The sequence below is a fragment of the Ixodes scapularis genome, unplaced genomic scaffold (genome assembly GCF_016920785.2).
Source record: "Ixodes scapularis isolate PalLabHiFi unplaced genomic scaffold, ASM1692078v2 PGA_scaffold1__304_contigs__length_218370807, whole genome shotgun sequence".
Taxonomy (NCBI): domain Eukaryota; kingdom Metazoa; phylum Arthropoda; class Arachnida; order Ixodida; family Ixodidae; genus Ixodes; species Ixodes scapularis.
In genome coordinates this window covers 77,717,926-77,742,538 of record NW_024609846.1, presented here as the reverse complement: position 1 = coordinate 77,742,538, position 24,613 = coordinate 77,717,926, and the positions used below count along the sequence as shown (strand labels likewise).

At 45.8% G+C, this 24,613-nt stretch overlaps 1 protein-coding gene across 2 annotated transcripts in view; it reads right to left on the bottom strand.

Moving 5' to 3' along the window:
• The window catches only part of LOC8033331 (zinc finger protein castor homolog 1), a 344,798-nt gene that overhangs the window by 129,666 nt on the left and 190,519 nt on the right, over positions 1–24,613 (bottom strand). The gene's annotated exons all lie outside the window — the stretch shown is intronic.

Here is a 24,613-nt window from a genome sequence, read left to right as displayed (position 1 = left end):
TCGCTCTTTTCGAACCGACATGAAACAGCGTTTCAAAAACTATCCATCAATTTTTTTTCTTAAAAAAAATAAATGAAAATCGATCCAGCAATGAGGAGCTGACAGGCTCTTAATAGCTGGCAGTGGGTATTCGAGACAAATTAACGACATTCTGCTCGTGGTCAACGACACAAGATGAGAAACGGAGATGAATGTGCTAAGTGAGGGTTGCCTCGTCGTGCGAAAACAAGCAGCCGGACTATGTGAAAAGCACCGGTTTGCGTCCCGAAGTTTTTCTACTTCTCCGAATTTCTTTTTCTTGTTTTTTTTTCTTTTTAACAAGTAGCCCGCAACAAATTGAATAGAGCTAAAAAAAAGGTCTACCATCATCAACAAACTTTCCATGATGGCGTGCCACTGCGGATTGTGAACTCTCAAGAGTTGAGAAAGAGCAAATTTTCGTCCAGAAACTTACATTTTCTACATATAAAAATTACATACTTAGTGTTCATACATGCCTAGGGGCGACTTTCCCCAAGGTCTGGCAATACTGATTCGAGGCTCCAATAAAACCTTTTTTTTTTTTTTTAAAGAGGTCCATCAAGCAATCTTGATGGTCACCATCTCTCTGGTCGCCATTTCAGAAATCACACTTCTGGTTCTTAATTGCTAAGCTAAGTGGCGCAAGCTACCGTCCGTTATAAAGGGCTCAGCCGTGAGGGTCCATCCAACCGTCCATTGGTCACGAAGCGTACTTGTAATCGGATCCCGAGTCCTCGCCGAACGCTGACGTAGCTTTCTTGTCCAATAGGACGTGCCCAAACAGTGGCGGACTCAGATAACTGGCGCCGCAGCTACTAGGTGGCGTGCACTTTCGACAAGGGGCCTATTCAACGCTGTGGAAGGGTAGTTTAATCCCCCTTCAGCGACGCGTCGATAGTGAAAAGTTAAGGATTCCATAACAACAAGTCAATGAAAGCGTACAGCGATATCCAATGAAAGTAGCACAGTAACGTTGTTGTTCTTTCTAACGGTGGAACTTTTTATGCGAAAGCAATAATTGCTTTATGGAGCGAGCCGACGTCATCAGTTTTGAAGCCGCACCAAACGGCACCTTAAATCCTTTCTCTAAGTGAAAGCAGCTCCCAGCTATGAAACCACGCGAAAAGCTTAGCCGAACGGCACCTAAGCTAAGTTTCCCCGATCCCAAAGGAGCGGAATAAAGTTGATGGATTTCGGCTTCGGTCCCATTGGCTGGCGCGCGTCGAAGAGGCTCCCATTCGCCCCTGCGCGTCAGTTTCAACGACCGCCACTCGATGGCGCTGCGTGTCCGCGAGGCAGCGGCTCCACCGCTCCACGCCCCAGGACAGCCCGCACGCCCTCGACTGTCGACGCCAAGTACGCCGCAGACGAAAGAAAGGAGCGGAAAAGCGGAGTGCATGCTTTCGCATTCACAACTCATAAAAAGTGCTTAGGTGTACCTCGAGCCTTTTTTTTTCATTTTTGTGTCATTTTTATTGCTTTTTCGGACTGAATAATACCCTTCAGAGCATACGCGTGTCTACAATGTTTTGACCTGGCGATAGACGAAGCACCGGGACTCTGCATACCCTCTTTGGCCAACATAAGCAAGGGGGCATGCCAGAATGAAAACGCAGTTTTTAAACGGTGTAATCAACGTGTAATGCGCCCAGAAACCGGGGGAGAGGAGGAGGCGAGCGAGCGCGGGGGCGTAAGAAAGCCAAGCTCTGGTTGGAATGATTAGGGGGTGGACCTAAATCTAGCGGCCGCTGCCTCTTCTGCACTCGTCGAACGCGTTAAAATCTTGGAACTCCGGCAATCGGCTCTCGCATTGGAACGGGTTCCACGAGTGCGGCGGAGACAAAGGGAGCTAGCTTTAGGTCTACCCCCTAATCATTCGAACCGGAGCTCGGCATTCTTACGTCCCCTCTCGGACTTGTCTCCTCAAAGGGCAGTGAAAGACAGGAGAATAAAGTTTCGGGACAACGATGTATCGATCTTTTTTTTTCCAGCGACGAACACAGAATGTACTTATACCTTATTGTTAAGCCTCGTAATGGCGAGAGAGTTGGCTCCTTTTTATCTTTTTTTCATTTCCTGGTCGTTTCCTTTTGTTTTCGACAGAAGTCTGTTTCAAGTTTGTCGGAGATTCGTTATTTTTGCGCCAGCGCTTCCTCTTCCACGCAACGCGTTCGCGTCTATTCTAATCTCTCTATCGGAATACAGGCGAGTAATTGGACGGATCTTTTCTTTCGGTACTTTTTTTTCATGTGACACACACCACGAGGGCATACGGAATAATGACAAAAATAAAACCGAGTCACAAAAATAAACGAAAAAAGCGACACGACTTTATCGAGGAGAATTGTCGCTTCCTTTCCAAGTCAAATTTCTTCGTTAGTTTTTTCCGCATCTGTGTCGAAAGTTCGGGATAAGCAACATAAAAAAACACGAAGCATAAAAATAACCAACAAATAAATCCGCTTGTTTGTGTGATTTCATTTCCTGCTTCCGGAATGAGTGTGCCTGTAGCTCCTTCATTTTTTTGTGTAACTTCAAATTCATTCCTGTTTCTTTTCATTTTTTTTTCGGTTTCGCAGCGCTACAATTTCGCGACAGAACAGCAAAACTAGAAATAAAAATGCAATATGGTTGGCCAGCATTTTTTTTCCCCAAGACCCAGGCGAAGGTTGTTGTTGTTGTTGGGAATTCCCGGTCGTTTACGCGTCCCAAAATAATACTAACAAAAAAAAAAAAAAAAATACATGTTAAAGACACCCCTTTCGCTTCAGTGTCCCTCGTCGTGTACTTATAAACTCCGTATACGCATTTATTCCCGTTCGTGAGAAACCGAAAACGCCGATTTCGCGTCGAGATAACATCCTCTCGCTTCGTGTGGCGCGCGCTCGTTTTCTGCCTCTTTCCTTTGGTTTCCGCGTAAACTTGTTTGCGGCGGAGGAGGAGGAGCTGGAGGAAGAACTGTGCGAAATTCTGCGCTGTAGGATTTATAGCGACGGCCGCAGATGAGGCTTTGAATAGGCGTAATTACGGGCCGGGATGAGAAAGAACACAAAACGGGACCCTCACGAAGACGCGAGGTCGAACTTCGACACGCGGTGTGGAAACATACAAAAAAAATGTGTAGGCACTTCAACTCAAGGTGTTTAGATATTCGCACTACGCTAACGAACACTCTGACGCTGCCACGACGCGATGGTACCGATAGCACCAACGCATTATTTTCTTTGTTTCCTTTTTTACTCAGGTCCGTTTTTATTTTTGCACTGTAGGATGGGTAGGGTTCAAATCAGAATACCCTCTCCCCCCCTGTTTCTCTCTCTCTCCCCTCCCCTCTCCTCGCGCCTTTTAAACCCCACACGTGATCAAACTCTTGTTTCCATCGGGAGGCCTCTCTTCCGATATCTTTGTTGTTGATGTTGCTGTTGACGGCAATACGTGTGTCTCCTGCTCAGAGCAAAGATAATTTAGAAACATTCTAGCGTACCACGAGAACTGGGGAGATTTTCAAGCTGCCGCGAGCATTAACATAACGATACCTAAATAACCAAAACTTTAAAATAAATTTAAAAAAAAAAACAAAATAAAATGCCTCGGTTACTATCGAGAATACAGCCAGTGCGCGTGTGAGCTGGTGGAAGTTTACCACGATAACTTTATAACCGGAGACTGGGGCAGATGGAGAAAAATAAATTTAACAGTGGTAAAAGAAAAAAGCACGAGGACCTTTTTTTCTAGTTGGGGTTGTGGTTGAAAGGAAACATTGATATGACGATGTAAACGTGAAAGACTAAAGTCAGAACGAGACACTCTAAGGACAGTATGAAATAACAAACTCTATATGTCCCGTCGGGAATATAATTGGAGAATAAAAACACCTCCTTCGCGCCTTTGTACGTTGTAGGGAAGGGGGAGTGAGAAGCAGTCTATACAAAAGAAAGGGTCTCGTCAGCGGAGTAAAACGCCACGCCGGAGGAAGCCACATCTTTAACGAAGCATTCAGGATAACTAAGTTCTCAAGAATCCTGTGTACCGAGTCTCACCATAAATTAGTTTTTTAAGACATCTCTTCTGCTGCAGCTCACTCAAACGAGGTTTGGCCGGCGCTTGGCATTAGTGACTTGCTAACCAGAACCTACTTAAAAACTTGAGAAACGCCGGATGTGACGAATCCCGAGCTTCTTATTACGGTCGTGTCTCGTTAATATAGACCACGTTTATTAAGATATTTACCTACATAGGCAACCTTTTTTTGGGAAAGAGCTGGGTAAGCCCGTGCATTTCTCACTCGTCAACTCCCATTATGAACGATTTGGAGGGACGGCCGAGGTGGCCATATTTGCGAGACATCCCTGGATCGCTTCGTTGGCGCGGGGTTAGCAAATAAGCAGTATCGTACATGTAACGCGAGAAAAAAAGTGATTACAATCACAATTAATCTCGTTTAAAAATAATTTTATTACATTACTTGAGGTGAAAATGGTTTGACCATTATTACTCGACAAAAATGTAGCCGTTACCTCTATGATTAGTACTTTACGTTTTCAAAACACTGAATTTACTGCCGGTTTGAAGACGGTCCTTTTGTGCTGTCCATCGTTCATTTGGAATCTACGATTGACAGGCTGCTTATCTTCTTGATCCACCGACTTTGGTACACCATCTTCTCCTGCCGGAGACATGGTACGGGGATTGCATGGTAGGGAACTGGTAAGAACAAAAGGCGCACCATTCGAAAGGAAGCGATACGAAAAATAGTACCGGTTACAGGGAATTTTAGTACTTCTCGACGTATTCAAATTACCCTCGTGATTACTTTCTTAATAAAATTAACCAAATTATTACAAAAATTACTCCAAGAAAGCCGACTACAAGTTATTTGATTACTTGTAATGAGTATATACCCTGAGGAAGTCGAAGAACCGATCACAAACCAAGAAAAATGAAAATGAGCTCCCCCCCCCCCCCCCCCCCCTTCTTTCCTGCGTGGCTTCATCTGGCAGTGACTATCCATTTCGAAAATTGAGAATACAACTTATTAGCGGCCACGCAAAGAGAAGGCCGTGCCTCGGACGAGTTCTGAACTGAGTGTTCGGCCGCCTGCAGACTCCCTCACCCCCTGCTTGAAATTCCGAGGTCGGGGCGGCCAGACGCGATAGAAAACGAAAAAAAAAAAAAAGCATTCGGAGATCGACTCCACGGAACTGCACGACCTCATCCGGCGCCCTATGCGGCCGTTTAATTGCTTCCGCCGTCAATTAAACCAACGAGATTCGAAGCGCGGCTGAGCCCGCAGTGCACTACACACTCCCGCCCCGCGAGACAATGACCAATTTTCCTTCTGCTGAGCCCCTGTACGGTTTCCTCTCCGTGGATGAAGGATGAGCTTTAATTTAGATTACATCTTCGATCAACAAACACTCCTTTTTTTTTTTCTTTTTTCTTTTTTCGCTTGGCAGCTCGAGATTTAGCGAAACTAGAAAAGAAACGAAGAAAGAAAGCGAGAACCTAGTTTGGTGGTATACGCACACAAGATATATCCTTGGTATACAGCCTCATGAATTATCTCGTAATAAATCTATACTTTCTTCGTTGCATTTCTTTCTTTCGCGTTTCGATTGTCTGCGTGTATCCAAACGTGTGCCCACCAAAGAAGCCCCTAAGGATCTGGTGCGTCTGTTTCCCCATGCAAAGCATGTGGGAGTGCCAATGGCTGCAATGTACGGAAGGATGTCGGTAAATTACAAAGCTGAAAACATCTTGAATCCTAAAAGTAAAAAAAAAAAAAAAAGTCTGCTTTGTGGCATAGAGCACGAAGTTCCGCGTACTTTGGTTATGTTCGGCGTTATGGCGCTGCAGACTCCTTTTTTAACTTATTGCGGGGACGAGACGGGCTGACCGAGGGACGGATTTATTGAGCACGCCGCTTTCGGAGAAAATCCAAGAACAGACCCGAACACTCCGGCAGCGGGCAAGACGAACAAAAAACGGATATCAAATTCTTGAGGGCGATAGTGATGACGATCGTGATGAAGATACATGTATTATACGAGTAAGCGGGTGTTGTCCACGAGCTCCAGTCTACACGTATTGTCAGGCTCGTCATTCGCCCCGCTGCTTCGGTATAGATTACATAGACTGGCTCTGCCGAGGGCTTTGCGGGAAAGGATACGCGCACTTACTAGTTGATTAGTGTGCGTACGCGGTAGGCGCGGACGTGTCCGATGGGGTTGACGAATGCACCGGTCGCTCCCCTCGAGAGGAATCGGAAAGCGTAATGAACACGACGCCTAGTGATTACGCCTAAAAATACTCGGCGAGCGGTCTAACCGCAGATGGGACGTCTCACGGCGCCGACTTTTCTCCTGCCTTTCTTTTGTCTCTCGTCGCCGCCAGCGGCGACAATTTTAGAAAGAAGCGTCTCCGTAAACAAGGACGTCGCTTCTCAAAGCTCCCGCACGCACAAACACACGTAACTTCGTACAAATAAATAAAGATATCGCAACGAGAAAAAGAATAAAGAAAGAGAAAACATTTTTGAACACCTCCGTTCTTCTCCTCACATGCCTCTCAGACAAACCATTGTCTCGCACGTCCGCTCTTTCGCACTAACGTACGCTTCTTGCTGCGGTCGCACGTGGACGCAGCTTACCTCTTTCTCGCCCTCTTTCCCTTCATCCAGTAATTACTCTTCCTCGTTCCTGCACGGCTCCTCCGGAACCCTGGGCAATATATCTCCCACCGTTTTATTCTCGTCTTTGATTGTCTCTCCAGTCACTAGGTTGTTTTTTTGTCGTGCCAGCTATTTTACCTGGACCAGAAACGGCCTGTTGTGCCAAAATTTCGGCTTCTTGGCGTTTATGAATGAGGCAGTCAAGCAGAGGAAAAGGGGGGGGGGGGGGGGGGGGGGTAAATATAATTCCTCTATTCAAGCGTCCCACTCTTCCTCTTTTCACTTGCCGTTCCTCGCTATTTCCGTGAGCATTTCCTCAGCACTACCACCCTGAGGTCTACGGCTAAACAACGGTAAACATGCTGACGCGTATTACAAAGACCTGTCCGCTGATGGGACACAAAAGATGTGCAGGAACCACCATCGGTGTTCCATGGGAGGTTTAATATTTTACGGCGCTGTCAATGATTAGTTTGGAAAGAGATCCGGTTTTAGCACGGCAGAGACAGCATGCAACGACCCATCTGAAACATAAATCCGCAACTACATCCAATACGAAAAAAAAAAAAAAAAAAACCGCGTTAAATAACATGCTTGGGCGGACATATGGACATACTCTGCTGACCTTTACTTCTTTTTTTTTTTCGATATAGTAATTTGAGGTAGAAAATCTTTTTCGTGAGAATATTCAGAACTCGTGTAATAAGTTGAATCAAAAGTAGTGAATTTATATGGAATGGTGGGGATGCCAACCTACGTTGAGGTACTGGACTGCTTGTTTGCTATATCCTAATAATTTAAATGAAGCAAAAGCAGATTATTAGTAATATTAATGTAGTAGTTCTGTGAGATATGTCCCTCACTTAAGATTGAATCAATCTATTTATTGTAACTAAATATTTCGTGAAATGAGGTTCTTCAAAAACGCGCACAAAAAATTGCACAAAAGAATATACGGGGCCTCTAAGATTCGCACATTGGGGAAACACAGCACGCTCTTGTAAACAGCATTCCACTTAGGATACCGTCTACGATTGCTCACGTTGCTTCAAAAACTGCTCATCGAGGGCTGATGAGTTCAAAATGATCTTTTAGGTGGCGGCATTAGATTGGACAAGAGTCATCCTCATTGGAAGCTAGCAAACATCTCAACAACGGTGGCGTAGTTTCTTGTTGATTTTCAACGATACGTACTCGATAGTCCGTGGCAGGTTAAGGGTAAAGTGAAAACGTGAACGCTGGAGAGGAGGTGACCTCCTCTCCAGCGTTCGCTGTGCTAAAGTGGAGAGAGATGGGAGGAGCTACCCCTGAACCTGAACTCGTAGCCTGTCACCGACTAAAGTCATCTAGTTCAATTAAAAACGTAAATAAATCAGTTGGAAAAGATGTGACTGTTTTCGAATAATACTTTCTCTCTTCCTCTCTCCTTTTTTTTTTCTTTTTTTACTTGTCATCCTTCTTATATAAAAAGGCCATCCAAAAGTACCTCATTTTTTTTTCTTTTGAGCTTTTTGAGTGTTTGATGCGTGTTCCAAGAAGACTTGTCGCGAAACGAGCATGAAAAACAAAACGACGCCGAAGCGTGCATAAAAAACAGAACAACGGATCAAAAAAAAAAAAAAAAACACGAATAAATAAAAATAAAAAAGCGCAACCATTTGAGCGGCAGCGAGAAGAGACAGTGGTGCAGCTTTCTTCGATGGTTTCTCGAACTTGCGTTTAAATTTAACGACTCCGCCTGCACCCCACTCGTTTTTTCAGCGACAGTCAAGCAAGAAAACGATGCAGAGCCAAGTCACATTCTGACGCCCGATTTCAGGGAACAGGTGAAACCGCGGACTGCCGTCAGTCGAGAAGGATCTCCCCTTTTTCTCTTCGAAGAACCCCTATCACACGTCGGAGTAGAGAGACAACAACGAACAAAATTAGATTAAATTAAAAGCAAGCCGGGCGTTTCTGAGGCGACTGAAAGACGAACGGTGTGCAAGATATACAAAAACGTTTAGCGACTCCGCAAAAAGAAAAAAAAAAAAGAGGAAAACATCAAAACACATGGAGATGACGACTGACAGCGAGAAATGTTTCGGTTTCTTGTTGTTGTTTTGGCGATTCGTGTTTGTGGATGGTAACGTTTTTTTTTTTTCTACTCGTTTTTTTACGTGTGCTTCCTTGCCGATAAACGCGCCAAAATAGTGTCAACGTATCGAGAAGCAACGCATGCGCAAATTGTCGTGTCCGTGCTCCTTGCCCAGGGCCAAGGCACACAAATGTACAATGTACAAAGATTCTCCTGTGTAGTGTGTTGTACCTCAGAAAATTTGTACAAATGAATATGTATGAAAAAAAATAATACACAGACATGAGGAGCACCGTAATATAAAGGGCCGCACATGCGTGATTGGGAAACCTAATACTTGATTTTAAACCTAATACTTGACTTTAAGTTAGTCGTGACAAGAAGTACGCTAGAAGCTCTTCAGTAATCCTCGCTTTTAACGGCGCTTATATATGTTGTTTTTTTTTTAACGGTTATTTTTATTTTACGTTGCGTAATAACTGTTTTGCCTTACACCCGTCTCATAGTAGCTCGCTCTATGCATGGTAAGAGACGAAAGCATCCTCACTTTATAACTTCCAGAAAATTCCACCAGAATGCGACTTTTATACTGAAGTACATTTGGTTTGAAAATCTTGTTTCGCCTCCATCCAATGTTTCTCTCTTTTTCTTTTCTTTTACTTTTTTTGACACGAATTAGGATGACAGAAACTAAAACTCCATAACACCTTAGGAAATTTTTTTTTTCCGCCGTTGGTATATCTAATAGCTGCCGCACTACCAAGAGAAAAGGTATTATTGCCGACGGCCATCACACCGAGCCAACGTTTCAAAAACGCTGACAAGATGTTCAAAGTGTGATATAAAAAAAAAAAAAAAAAAAAAGAAAAGCTTCTATCGTTATCGTTACTTTTTTTCTTCTTTCTATCGATATATTTTCCCACTGTATTGACACCAACGGAAACTCGTGTAACCACATCCTCGTGTGACTCGACTGGCAGAGCCAGGGGAAGACAGTGTTTACAGCATGAGACACAACAAACCTCGGTAAAAAGAGATAAAAATAAAAGAATACCAAACCATGCAAAAAACACACACAAAAAAAAGGAGGGAAACTTCCACGGCACTGGGGGTTCAAGGTCCTCTTTCATTCCTTCGTCACGCGCCCGTATACAGGGACAAAATGGTGGACGAGTCTTCGAACTTCGCGCTACGAAACTGTTGCTGGTTCCTTCCGACGTCCTCGAGATCATTGATATAAATTTATGAGAATGTTTCAGTCTGAGGGCGCCACCTAGCGCTCATTGACCGAAATACTCGCAGCGGTTGCAGGGAGCTTGAAGCAGCGACAATCCCTCTTTTTTGTTTTAAAATCACTTTATCTTTGTGTTCCAAAACTTGAGTATAGATATTGTAGCATCAGAAAATGAAAATGATCATGGTATCGATATGGACAACGACTCGTCGCCTCCTTACGGTTATGCCATGTGTTCCATTCGTCAAAATCTCCTACTGATTAGAGCTAGCTTTCTTGTTTTATTTCTCAGATTTTCCATTTCCTGCAGCCAAAAGTAACCAAATAAGTTCATTAAGGCTGTATAAATTACCGTCTAGTGTCAGTACGCCCGTAATATTGCCTGTCTCTTTCTATACCATATTAGTCGATGTCCATATTACTGCGGGCTACAGCGAGACCAGTACTTTCCGATAACAATCGGCTCAAATATGTCACGAGAAAAAAAGATAAAAAAGTAGCATAAAACTGAAACAGCTTCAAGAGCGAAGGAAGCGGTCGTTTCCAGCGGTGTAAATATTTAGGGCCGCCGGCAATGAAATAACGGAGCTCAGTAGTCATAACAGCGCAGCGCGCCGGAAACTATACGGCTAGCCGTGCTCGAAAAAGGAGCTGGGAGACGTTATTGAAATGTTCCCGCCTTGTTTATCACACGCCAAGAACAGAAGAATGGGCGAGGAGGATAAATAAGATAAGTTAAGATAACACAAAATAGAATAAACCGTTAGAGAAATAAAGAAGTGCTTCTGAGCGTACTCCATCCTTCTTTCTTTTTTTCTCTTTCTTAGGTTGCCGCAACGTCGGCGAAGATTTTCTGAGCTATAAAGAGACTTTATAATAAAGTTATACATAATTGGGAGTATTCACTGGCGTCCATATCCATGTGCGCTGCGGCTGAGCGCGTGCTGACGGCGAGCTTCAGCAGTCCTTTTGGAGCGTGCATTTAGCACCATCAAGGTTGCCGGTCTTAGCAGGCTATTAATGTGAGCTCGTTCTGAGCATGCGCTCTAAACATCGCCCTCAGATATGGCGTCCAGTGAATACCTCCTATACAGGTGGCGTCTAATCTAGTGCGTACTGGCAAGAGATACACAGGAGAGGGGAATCCCTCGGGAAACCATACAAACGTACGCTCAAGCCTCGCCACGAGACCCATGTGCCACGAGACCCATGTGCCACGAGACCCATGTGCCACGAGACCCATGTGCCACGAAACCCATGTGCCACAAGGCCCATGTGCCACAAAACCCATGTGCCACAAGACCCATGTGCCACAAAACTCATGTGCCACGAGACCCATGTGCCACGAGACCCATGTACCACGAGACCCATGTGCCACGAAACACATGTGCCACGAAACCCATGTACCACGAGACCCATGTGCCACGAGTCTCATGTGCCACGAGCTTCGCCCCGAGACTCACTATGGTGCGTTCTCATGAAAAGCTAAGATTCCGAGTGATGAGTTCATTGAACTGCAGCAGTTCTGACGTTTCCTGGGTTTTAATTATTGCCATCGGCAGAATTTAAGATATTGCACAAAATTATCAGGCGACTCAACTTGCACGACATGCGTTGCGCAGCGCACGACTATATTCGCGCGCAGAAACATCACGAGAAAAGCGAAGCACGGAAATAGCGGAGAAAAGCGAAACAGCAGCTTTGAAGTGGGCTGGGGCAAATTACAAAATCCCTTTACTTGCCAATCGGACGGCGCTAGAGTTCAACGGGTTCGTGCCACAAGTTCTATTTTTTTTTTTCGCGAATATACATTTTTATTTTATAGTTCTACTAAAACCACGTGCTTTCTTTTGTCACCCCAACCCAATTCCGCCATATTTCAAAATGGCCATCGCCACACAAACACGGTTCTACATAGATGTATTCGTTTATCTTCTAATCAGTGTGGTCGACATTTCGAAACCGATTTCACGCGCAACAATACAACCCCGATATCTGCCCTTTAGAATTGCCCCTATGAACTTTCCGACTCGTTCGTATACGGTCATGGCGCAGCCGGGCCAGTGGTTATTCTGAGCATTCGGCGAAAAGCGGGCCAAAACCCGCGGGGACGGCGAACGCACGCACGACGCCGGCGGTTTCAGGGGCTGGAAAAAAGGTATACGACGACGAGCCGATCGGGACTTACCGCACACACCGTTCGTATTTATAGGACGCCACGGAACCCCGGTGGCTCCGAAACGGGGGCTGAGCTTTGCGGCCCGGAGCTCGAAATAGTGCACTTCAAATCGATATCGAAGTCAAACCGACCCCCCCCCCCCCCCCCTTCCCCGACGTAAGCGCACTCGTTTCACAAGGGTGAGAGCGCGCTCTCTCCCGATTAGCGATGATGATGGGTTTACCCGTTGCACGCTCGTTCTTCATTATTACGTCGGATGATCGAACACGACTCTGGTGCGTCGGTGAATGGACTGTCGGGATTGGTGGCGTGTGGAACCAAAACCGCCACTGTGATCGGCTTTTGACACTTGGCCAAGCAGTCACTTTGACGTCATTAGTTCGATTATTTCTGCCAAAAAGTAAATGTAATTGCGTTGTGTGTTTACGTTTATCGAGTGAGTTCGGGAGCTTCGTTTGGTGTCTCTCCGCTGTAGAAATTTGGCCAGTGCAGCATACCGCTTCGACGTGCATCACGCAGTATAGTGCAACACGACCACACGCTGCGGTATACGATGCACGTTCAAACCGAAACGGGCAGGGGATGGGGAATTAAGCCCAGGATCCCTGAATTGTTTCGGTGCGTGACCTTTCGCTCAACGTGCTCCGAGTTGCGGTGTGCTAACACACACGGCCGCCGATCCCCCGATCAATTGGGGGACAGGCGGATGCGAACGAATAAGTCTTCTCCGTTTGCATTCGTCTGTCATATTTAACGCAGATGGAATGTTTTTTCCCCCAATTTTCGCGCCTCAACTTACAGACATTCACTCTTGTTTCCTGTCGTGGGCAGCCATGAAGAACCAGCACAATGTCGGAAGCCTGCGCAGTGTCGCGCTATCGTACACGCATATGCTCTGCCAGCATCTCAACGAGCGTCCAATTGGGAGGGACTTTTCTTTTTTATAAAGGGTTTATTTTACGATATTTTTAATGTTGCAGAGCGCGAGCCGATGGCTTGTAGACCGTGACCTCGAAAGCGGCCTGCTGAGAGTCGCTATGACTTCACACATCGTTAATTACACTAACAACTGGCTTTGTTCTCAATTATACGAGTCACCCGCTGAGACAGATGTTTCTGCAGCTGTATAGTGAGCTTCGCTGGCGGAGCCTAGAATCGTCCCGTATCAAACAAACGTTGACCTTTCTGTATAGCCACCGTTTTTCATTCCCAACGACCGCAGTGACATTGTTAATCGTCCCTTTCGTTTATTTAGAGATTTTGTTTTTTCTTTTAAATATTGGCAGGAAAACGCAGATGGATAAAAATAGCCGCCAAAATTTGCCATCGCCTTCTCGACGCGATCATTGTAATCTTTAAAACCGGCAGCCTGCGAGTGTAAAAACTGAACGGGTGATGTAAATGTTGATACTTTTTTACTGACCTTTTTATGTTAAAGAGTTCTTCAGCGCCCTGTTGCTTTTCTAGTGCTCCAGGGGGCGATAGTGCTTGAGGCGAAACCGTTCTTTACGAGCTGAAAGTGTTCTTGGGACGTCGAAGAACCCTTAAAGGTGTACTCCGCCGATTTCTTCATGGTCCCCGATTTGCTTTAAAGTTTGCTAAACTCGCCAAACAACATCGCCAAAATAGTATCCCAAATATTTGGTCAAAATAATTTTTTTTCACGAAGTTATTGAATTTACAATTTTGGTCCTCACCGTGTTTTTCAAACTGAAAGTCTCTACTGGCAACAATGAAAAAGTGACGTCATTGGAAGTGCAGGGGTTCACTCTTTGGACTGTAGAATTTGTTCCCAACTGATTTGAAGCAGTTTCATGGTGTCAAATGAATGCCTTGGAAGCTCGCTCCAGTCCCCGCGCTCCAGCACGGAACAAATAATTGGCATATTCTATTTTTTAGACCACTCGCCCGACTGGCAAGCTGAACTTCCACTGACGTCACGGCCCTGAAAAGGGCGGGTATATTTGAATGTCTGTTTTTGCATAATTTTCATTTGCCGATTTCGCAATAACTATTATGAATTTCACGATATTAAATAGCATTCCAGAAAGGGTAAAGGCCTGGGAGTCAGAAAATATAGTTAGTTGAGGTAGCTCAAAAATCGGCGGAGTACACCTTTAAAGGGGAACTCCGCCGATTTCTTCATGGTCTCCGATTTGCTTGAAATTTTACTAAACTCGCCAAACAACATCGCCAAAATAGTATCCCAAATATTAGGTCAAAATAATTTTTTTTCACGAAGTTATTGAATTTACAATTTTGGTCCTCACCGTGTTTTTCAAACTGAAAGTCTCTACTGGCAACAATGAAAAAGTGACGTCATTGGAAGTGCAGGGGTTCACTCTTTGGACTGTAGAATTTGTTCCCAACTGATTTGAAGCAGTTTCATGGTGTCAAATGAATGCTTTGGAAGCCCGCTCCAGTCCCCGCGCTCCATCACGGAACAAATGATTGACATATTCTATTTTTTAGACTGCTCGCCCGACTGGCAAGCTAACCTTCCACTGACGTCACGGCCCTGAAAAGGGCGGGTATATTTGAATGTTTGTTTTTGCATTATTTTCATTTGCCGATTTCGCAATAACTATTATGAATTTCACGATACTAAATAGCATACCAGAAAGGGCAAAGGCCGGGGAGTCAGAAAATATAGTTAGTTGAGGTAGCTCAAAAATCGGCGGAGTACCCCTTTAAAGAACAAATTTTTCTTACGAGTGTGCCCGAACCTCGCTCATTTATTTATTTATTTATTTATTTATTTATTTATTTATTTTACCCTCAGGGCTAAAGGCGTTACAGAGGGGAGTGGGTTAAAAAAAAAACACATAGAAACAATACACAACAGCAAAACGACGGAAGGACTATAGTTCTGTGAGGCAATGCATGTTAGTTAAGGCATTTCTAAAACTCTTAATGTCCAGGATTTCGGCAACATCCATGGGAAGGTGATTCCAATACAAAGAGGTGCTGAGAATAAAGGAATGATGATATGCGTTAGTCCTGCAGGATGGAATGCCAACCTTGAATCTATGATCGTTCCGTGCTGAAAGAAAATGGGGTTGTGTTAGAAGTCTTTGCTTGAGAGATAGATTATGATGATATATTTTGTGGAACAAACACAAGCGAGACACTTTTCTGCGGATAAAAAGATTAGGCAAGGATAAGCTGGTTTTGATTATGGTTACGCTGGCGGTACGATGGTAATTAGAAAGAATAAAACGGCAAGAAAGAGGCAATTCTTTCTAAAATTAGAAAGAATTGCCTCCTCTATAGTGACAAAGCTTGGCAGATGGCCACGAGAAGCGGCCGCCGAAATTCCAAAGGCAGAGCGGCACACAACGGATGAGAGGAGAGCCACGTGACGGGCGCCCCGCTGCGGCGACACGCCGAAACACATTTCTCCCGAGCGATAGAATGTCCGTTCGTGCTCCTCGCGTTCCTCGCGCTACCACTTCTTTTCTCGTCGGGTTTGAGAACCATGTTTCGGGTCCTCGCCGCTGCAAAACCTGTGCACTGACGTTCAGGTTCTCCGAGAAATGTTCTGTGCTACCAGCTTCGCGCTCCAAATCCGCGACGTGGCACTCATGGCTCCGTCGTCAAACTACAGGCTTTGTGAGTATAGACCTTTCCAATGTTTACAAATCCACAGCTCAGCGTGCGATCTCCACAGCTCAGCACGCGCGTGTGCGTCGCTTCGGAAAGCGAGCAAATCACGCGCGATACGCACGAACACTGAAAATGAAACCGGCCAGCAGCCCTTTTCTGCAAAGGTCTATAGAGGAGGAGGCTATGCCTCGCTGGAACTCTGCGCGTGCAGAACACGAGACGTCACGAGCCGTTAAGGCACTGCCGCCTACCTCTTGTGAACTATACTCTGTTTCATACTTAGCGTGCAACGCTGTCAACGCTACTGGCGCGAGCGTGGTGCTTGAGCTCGTTGGTCATTTGCACGCGTTCTCGCGCAAACAAAACCATAGAAAGAGCCACGCGCTCGCGCCAGTAGCTTTGACAGCGTTGCACGCTAAGTATGAAACAGAGCATAAAGTTATGGAGGCTTCACGTATGCGCGGAACGCTTGGTGAGATCGGTCTATTGTCGAATACAAACGTACAGACAAACTAGGAGTGAACTAGCTAACTCACTGCCCGGACGTACGTGCACAGTGCGCGACATTGTTAGCGCGAACAGGACATCGGCGATTTCTTTTCTCAATTTTATTTCGAAAGTGTATTGTAGGGCACTTATTTTATACCTTACATTAGTGAACTAATTGAGCATCTTGTACCCCCATAATAGTTTTGATGACATCCCTTATATTCTAGGATAAGAAAAATGGAAGATACCAGCGATCGCTCGTTCGGGCAAGCAGTGTCGCGCAGGGCACTAGTTGTTGCGCACGCGGGGACTCTATGTACCAGAGGGGTAAAGACGGCAGGAGAACGCGGCAAGCCCTGGGTGCCGACATGGGCGGACGAACGAGAAAGAGAGCGACAGAAGCGCGGAGAAAAAAAAGCAGACCAGAGGTCAGGCGTGTTCATTTTGCCGTGACGAGTTCAAGTTGCTCGAGCGCTTGTCAAAGTTTCATACGGCGCACAGTTAGAAAAGAAGAGGCTACAGAGCTCCCAGGTGATGTGTTGCTGCTTCTTTGTGCATATTAAGGCGCCGTCAGTGATATGAGCCCGCCGGGGCCGCCATCTGGTACAGCCGATGTTCGCGGCGTCTTATGCCCCGGCGTTCCCAAGCGGCCCAAATACATGGGACATTTCCCTTTAGATTATTATATTAACTCTGCGCTATAGGGTCGTTGTCACGTCCGAAAGAAAGAAGAATTTGCGCATCGTTCACGCGCTGCCCAATGTTGTTCTCACGAGATTCGGTCGTCGGATGAAGAAACGATGCTTGCGGCATTCGAAATATCTACGTCTCAATAAACTAACATTAGCCAATACAAACATTAGTAACATGAAAAGGGAAATTAGTTATGTTCTGTGAGAAGACGGATTTTTTTTTTACCGCGATTTTTGGGGTGAATACGAGTGAAGCTATCTATAAACACCCTCTACTTATTCGATCTTCGCTACTTCTGGCCTGGCTGTAAATAAAGTCGAAAGGCCTTCGACAGAAACGCGCCGAATCGACCGCCAATGCCGGAAACACTAGCGGCCTTCGGACCATTCAAGACCGAACGCAGGCACACTCGCGAGAGAAGAATTGAGCCGAGACAATTCGCCATTCGGCGTTATGTTTAAAGGCGCCCGCGACAAACACCGCCGATAGAAACGCGCTGCGACAAATGCCGAGCACAAAAACGACCGATAACCATCGGCCAAGCAGGCAGGCGCCCGCTGCGCGGCAACGCGCATACAAACGACCCCGTATTACAATAAATACTTCGGGATAAGCAAGTCAGTACCGCATGCCGTACATTAAGGGAATTTTTACGCGTTTGTGAAAACGAATGCAAAATAATGCGCGTACATTATATGCGCGCATTATCTGCCCAAGTTCAAAGTATCGCGCGTATAGGTGTTTACTGCGAGCAGTCATGCTTCAAGAGCTGTAGTCTGGCAACCGTGGATAGGAAAAACAAAAATGCCTTGGTTGGATGCCATTTAGCCGACCGTCGGAATGTCGTAGCAAGGCTTGTTAGTTTTAGGCTACAGGTGGCGCAAGCTACCGACCATAAAGGGTGCAGCCGTTAACATTTATCTATCCACCCATCCAGGCTTGACTATCAGGTTAGCGGCAAGATGGCGGCGTCCAGACGCCGCATTTGCAAATGTACGCCTCTGGGTACTCCAACACGTGCAAATGCAGTTTAGCACACAAATAATGACACGTACAAAGAAACGCGTGAAGCACGTACAAGGGTACACACATCGCGTAGAAAAGCCGCAAAAGACTAGACTCCGTTCGCGTCCCCGCCGCGAGGAGGTGAACATCTGTGTAACTTTGGGATTGTCAGGCTGGCGTTGCTAAAGCGTGGCGCCGCGCCTTTCGCGGGCGAAGGCAATCCTACCCTGTCCGCTTCCGTTGGGACGACATGAGACGATGGGGGTATTCTCTGAATGCGTGACGTGTGTTTCTGTTTCACACTCCCATCTTCTTCTTCCTCGAGTGTCAGTTTGGGCCAAACTCAAGTCCGCCATGCAGCGTTCTGAAGATCGCTGCGGTACTTCATTTATATTCAAATGACGGACGTAAAAGGAACAAAGAGCGGATTGCATGACAGGCACGTGGAAAGAGGGAAGAAGGAAACGTGTAGGGGAGAGAGTTTTTTTCATTTGAATATCTGATAAGTAATTAGCACAGCAAAATTAAGCTAATTTGCTAAAAAGAACACTTTTGCGCTTTTATTGCCCGGCAATGCATATTCTTGAAGCGCTAACTTCCGTGCCCGCTATAAGCAAGCAGGGCGTGGCATGAACTTAGGGTATTTTCGTAGATCGCCCCACATCCGATAACGATACCCAAACGATACCCAATGCCTGATCGAGTACCGTTATCGGAGTTTATCGGACCTATCCATGAAAACTCCCTACCATCACTCGGTAGCCATTCACATTAAAGTACCAGCTGATAACGACAAAGAACGTATCACAAAGCAAGAAAGCGTGATCACAACAGGCCGCCTGTTGGCAGCAATCATAGTAGCTTCCGCTAAGATACATATGAAGACTGTGGAGTAGACGACGCCAAAAACGAAGTTGAGTTCAAATGACAAGAAAACAATCCCCTTCCAAGGTCGGTGTGTGGTTGACCCTCCAACCAACCAACACCGGAAACCTTTTTCCGGTCTGGAGTTCTGCGAACTGACGTGTCATTAACCTGGAGCTTTATCGGAGTTTTTCTTCCTTTCTCTCAATTCTATAGAGACAAAGAAATCTACCTCAACTCCGGCGCGGCTGGCTCCTTCGTTATTTTTATTCTTGACGCGAAACGGCGGATAAGCCGAGAAAATAGAGGGAAATTCGCGGATCCTTTCCATTCTTTTTAACGACCTGACGACGGAGTCGACCCAACACCACGCCGGGTGGCGGAATAAGACGACGACAACATCGGCCCTCAAATGTCGCCCGGAGTTCCGTCACCCAACATTGAATCCCAGGACACGTACACAGCGTCCTCGTCGACAAATAAAACGAGAAAAAAACAAAAGCGCGATTGAGGAACGAAGTACAAAAATCTTCGAATGGAGCGGGAAAAAAACAAAATGCGCCCCAAACGAACATCGACGAGCAGACCAACAAAAAGACCAACGACAAAACAAATATCATAGAAAAAAACATTGGGCAAAGAAGCAGCGTGATAAAGTTGGGGTCGTGAACATAGCGGCGCCCAGCGAATGACTCTCATTTGTCGAGTTGACCTCGATCCCGGTGGTCCGTTCGTTTCCTTTTATTTTTAACGTCCAACCCGCACAATTGCCATCGGGAAGAAACGGTGCACATTCGCGATAGTCTCGAACGAATTAGAGTACTACTACGCCGGGCCGTATTATTCTTGTTGTTGTTTTTGTCTGTCTGCGCCCCCTCGATTCATTTCGTTCTAAGCCGCTTTGCGCGGCTTTTTACCTCCAAACACTCCCATGCCTGTAAACAAGTTTAGGACTCTTCCACCGCCCACCGGTCTGTGAGCCGAATTCGTTCGCCTATTTCCTGGTTTGTTTGCTTCAATCCTTTCTACCGTCTGCTGGTTTGAAATATTTGTTTTAAACCATTGGCTGCCACTTCAGTAGTTAAATAAGAACGCACCATTCATAATCATGATACTAAAAATATTATATCGTTAATCGCTCAGACATTACAATATGTTACTCGCTCACTACCGAATAAAAACAAAATGTGTTGGTTACTTTTATAGTACAGCGTTACATTCGCCATTGCAATTATGAGATTGCAAGAACCCTCCCATTCAAGTACATCGGGCTTTGAAGTGTGGCGGCGGTTGCTGATGAGCTACGAGAGTCGGTGAATAACGCCCGCTGCACCTTTTCTCTATAAAGATGGCAGGTACAGGTTTTCTACAGGTATTCGGAATAATCTAACACTCCCGATCGTTTAACTGGACTTCCCGATTTAGACTGCTCAAACAAGACAGCATGATGGGTTGTGCCCCTACGCATACTGCCAGGCTCAGCGAATTAACATTTCTGTACCGACCACTCCGTTCCGGGCATCTCACTTCCCTTGTACGCGGTGTCAGTGTAAAATGACAATATTTAACAATGCACTATACTTAATCACTTCTTTGTCGAGTAGTCTCTCTTTGTACTGTCATGGTTTGCGTTGTATTTACGGTTATCTGGTCGTGTGTGTACCCATTGCCTGCATTTGCGTTCATACAAAATACTGGCAGCGTAGACTGACACCGACGTTACTAGAACACTCAGTTGGGAAACTCACCGTTGAAACGTGGGCCACTGGCGTCCAAAGAGACCGAGTTAAATACGACAATAGCGCCACTCTTTATCATTTGTCTTTACTGTGATAACCTTGAGCTTTCAGAAAGCATGTTTTTGCCTACAAACAAACGGAAAGAACTCTTTTTGTAGTGACTTTTATTGGAGTTCAGTAGAAAACGACGGGCGCGTGATGTTTTTAAAAAAATTTAGTTTTCAAGGTTTGGCGGCACAATTAATATTGCTTTATACAACCATGTCTCCACGGTGATTTCAGAAAGCGTGTCCCTACCTGGGCGCATCCTACTTCGGTAGTAATTCGCAGCGCGTCCGCTTGGGAGACGGGGCTGTCACCCCTGAAACCCCTTTCACCGTATATGTTTCGGTGCCAAAATAGAAGTCACAGCGAACGGTATTGAATCCGGTACTCCGCGCAGTTCCTCGAGTGACCGCTGCGGGAGAAATGGTGGCGTTGCGATCGCCATTAGCTCGGTTCTCGAGTACGGATCGGTGCCACTTCTTCAGAGCAGACTCTATGGCAGTTTCCCAAATGAATGGTTCTAGAAACGTTGACTGACACGCTGTTTATACAACAAGCCCATTCTGGCCGACACCAGGTGTGGACACTGCACCGTGCCAACAGCAGCGCCACCGTAGTGGCGTAACGTTAAGAAGCGCGTGTTGATCCCTGGACGAAAAAGAAACAATAAAATAGATGCGCGTGTGGTATGATCCCGTTTATATCGATGCAGATTAAAAGGTTCTTGCATACGGAAGCCTGCGGCCAATCGCGTAATTCGGAACAGGGCACACGTGATCGTCCGGACAAGGTCAAAAAAGCACACGAAACACACTTAAAAAAAAAAAAAGAAGGAACGAGGCAGTTTTTTTTGCATAATTTACGTCTGTATGTGTGTGTGAAAGGGGAGGGGGGCGAATGGCAACGGGCAACTGTGCGTGGACATACGTCCGGAAAACGGCGATAGTACGTGAGCAGCCGACGTCAACGTCAATCAAGCGCACGTACCGTACCGGGGACACAAAGTTCAAACGGACAACGATTGCAAAAGAGCCCGACGAAACTTTCGACAAAACAGGCTCCGAGAAACAAGGGGAAAAAATAAAAAGTCATTTCTCGTGTCGTTTGAATCCGACAGCCACTCAAAGTAAAAGCAAAATTACGTATAAAAAAAAGGTACGCGGATATTAACAAAATATAAGCTGCTGATTAATCGTAAAAAAGAAAATAGTCGTCACGCAAGAAGTATTAATACTACTAATATAGAGAACAAAAAAAAAAACGAAGCGGAAACCCCCTACGCGTACGTTAATGACAAGAAACAACGTTAAAAAAAAAAAGTAACGGAAGAAGAGTTAGAAAAGAGAATAACGAGCTTGAAAATAGTAGTAGGCATGGAGGAGAAGGCGAGATGGAAATGGCGGTGAAAAATTGCAAAAGTGAGAAGGCGCCAAAAGAGAAAAGAGACAGACGCGGAGCGCGGGATGAAATTCAAGGTCAGCACGTCAGGCTAAAACAGAAAATCACGACTGCACAAAAGACAGAAGAACTAAAACCGACGATGAACAAATCGTTCTCGGAAGTTGGCGGCTGGAAAACAACCAAATAACGAGCAACGAATCCAGGCATGTACGAAACGTTTTACGAGCAAGAAAAAGAGAAGTCGGAATAATAAGATGACTAATTAGTGAAAGTGTAGAAATCTGAGAGAATGAGAAGAAAGAGCCAACGCGAGAGATAAAAGAGAAACGAAAATTAGAGATAATCAAAACCTACATAATCGTTGGGTCCCCCAACCTCCGCAAAAACGTTGCGTTCAGTGTTGTGTGCGTTGTTTTACTTCTTTGTCATCCTTCTTGTTTTAGTCGCTTATATATATATATATATATATATATATATATATATATATATATATATATATATATATATATATATATATATATATACACACACATTTTGAACTACGAACCAACTAGCCCGAATAAAGGGTTGTTTATACTACGTCGTAACGTCGACGAGCGCACGCGCTCGACCACTTTGGCCGACGCCGGTTTCAAACGGGGGTTTATAGTCATGCGCAACGCGACGTAGAGCAGCGTAGCCCAGCGCGCGTCGGCGCAGCTCACGACAGATTCGAGCATGCTCTATTCCTGGCGTCGACGAGCGCCGTCCGACGACTCTGACTATCACAGAAGCCCTTGCGCGAGTGCCTCATGCGAGATGCTCATTTCTGGGAACTAAACCTCTCGCCTATGCCGTGTGTCGCGTGCTGTTGTAGTGTTTCCGTGGTGTGTGGACGTGGTCCTCTCCATGGATGCACTACCCTCGATTCTTGCGTGGCCTACCGACCTAACAAGCCGGTGGTGGTGGGCCGTGGTGTTGGGGTGCCGGCAAAAGCTGGAAGCTCAATGACGCGCCAAATATAAGGTTAATTAGAATTAAGGATGACCTAGTATGTGTGCTACATGTGATCATGTGCTAGTCGTACCCACCGGCAGCCGTTCCCGATCGGAAAAAACGCCGTCGAATGTGCGGGAACGGCGCACCTGCAATGAAACCTCCGAACTATTGAGCCGGCCAGAAATTTTCAACTGGGGTGCCTCAGCTCGTAAACGATAGTAGGGGTACGTGATGAAAATTGGACTGAATCCTGTATTGGGGTGCCTTAGCTCGTAAACGATAGTAGGGGTACGTGATGAAAATTGGACTGAATCCTGTATTGTTAGTATAGGCTCTGTAAAGTGCGCTAAAGTTTCGAACGCGTGCATTGCGTAATTTAGGTATCGCCCGCTCTCCTCGTAGCTCGTTTTTTGAGCCAGCGTGAAAGTCTGCTATGATGATAACACACCGGCTATCTGTCAGAGTGGAGTATCGAGTGCATGGATTCGACTTCATTGAAGTATTTCGGCGGAATCGCGGGAGTCGCTTGGCACGACTCTGGCGAACCTTCGAAGCAGCTATAGGTTCGTCAAACGCAATGTCAAGCTTTTTTCTTTTTTTTCGTTGACATTTCTGTGACATTTTGGAGAAAATAAATACGGGTTTGCACTCGTTATCACCCTCATTTGCTTCTCTTCGAACTGCTAACCGCTACCTTGGATGGTTGTCTTGAAGCGTATTCATAACACGACGAGGACAAACCACACTGACCGATTGCATCTGTAGTCTAGGTGGCGCAAGCTACCGCCCGTAGAGACGGTGCGGTTGCCACGAACACGCGCATGCGCAAAGTGAGGCAGGTCGTCGGAGCGCACTGGAGCGCGCTGGTCCACGCTGGACTGTAAACACCATCGTTCGGGCGCTTCCCGGCACGGAGTGACGTCGCGCAGTGGCTGACGAACGTCGGTCTGCGTTGACACGCGTTGCGTTCGTCGACGTTGGAGTATAAACAGCCCTTAACCGCTTGGTTGCATCCAGCCGACTGCTGTTGACGGCAACCTTCTACGACGCTTCCAACACGCACGTTTGCACACCATCAAGATTGTCTTCTTTGGAAGATAATAAATAAGAACTCATCCCAAGCATGCTCTGTGAGCAGTCACCTCAAATATGGCGTCCAGTGAATACCACTCATACCGGAGGAACATTCGCGTAATTGACTACTTCGTGACGTTCTTGACTCCCGGAGGCATTGAAATTGCCCAAAGGTGAATCTCTGCAACGGAAATACAGTCTCGTTGCAATTGAATGCAAACAAACGGACCGCAGTCTAAGCGTACAGGGTCCATTTGACTTTCGCAAACGAGCCTCTGAGAGCATATATACTCCGTTTCAAACATAGCGTGCAATGTAGTCAAAGCTAGCGCGCCGGTTCGCACAGCCGACCGCGACTACGTTCGCTCCACAAAATAGTGCGGCCCCTGAAAAAAAAAGAAGTCGAAAAGTGTACATCTTTGGAGCTAGTAACTAATAGTGGCGTTATGATTTCGAGGGAACACCAATTCTTTTTCAATAAAAAGGAAAATATAATGTAAACTACTCCAAATTATTTTCCGTTTTCGTTCGTGCGGCA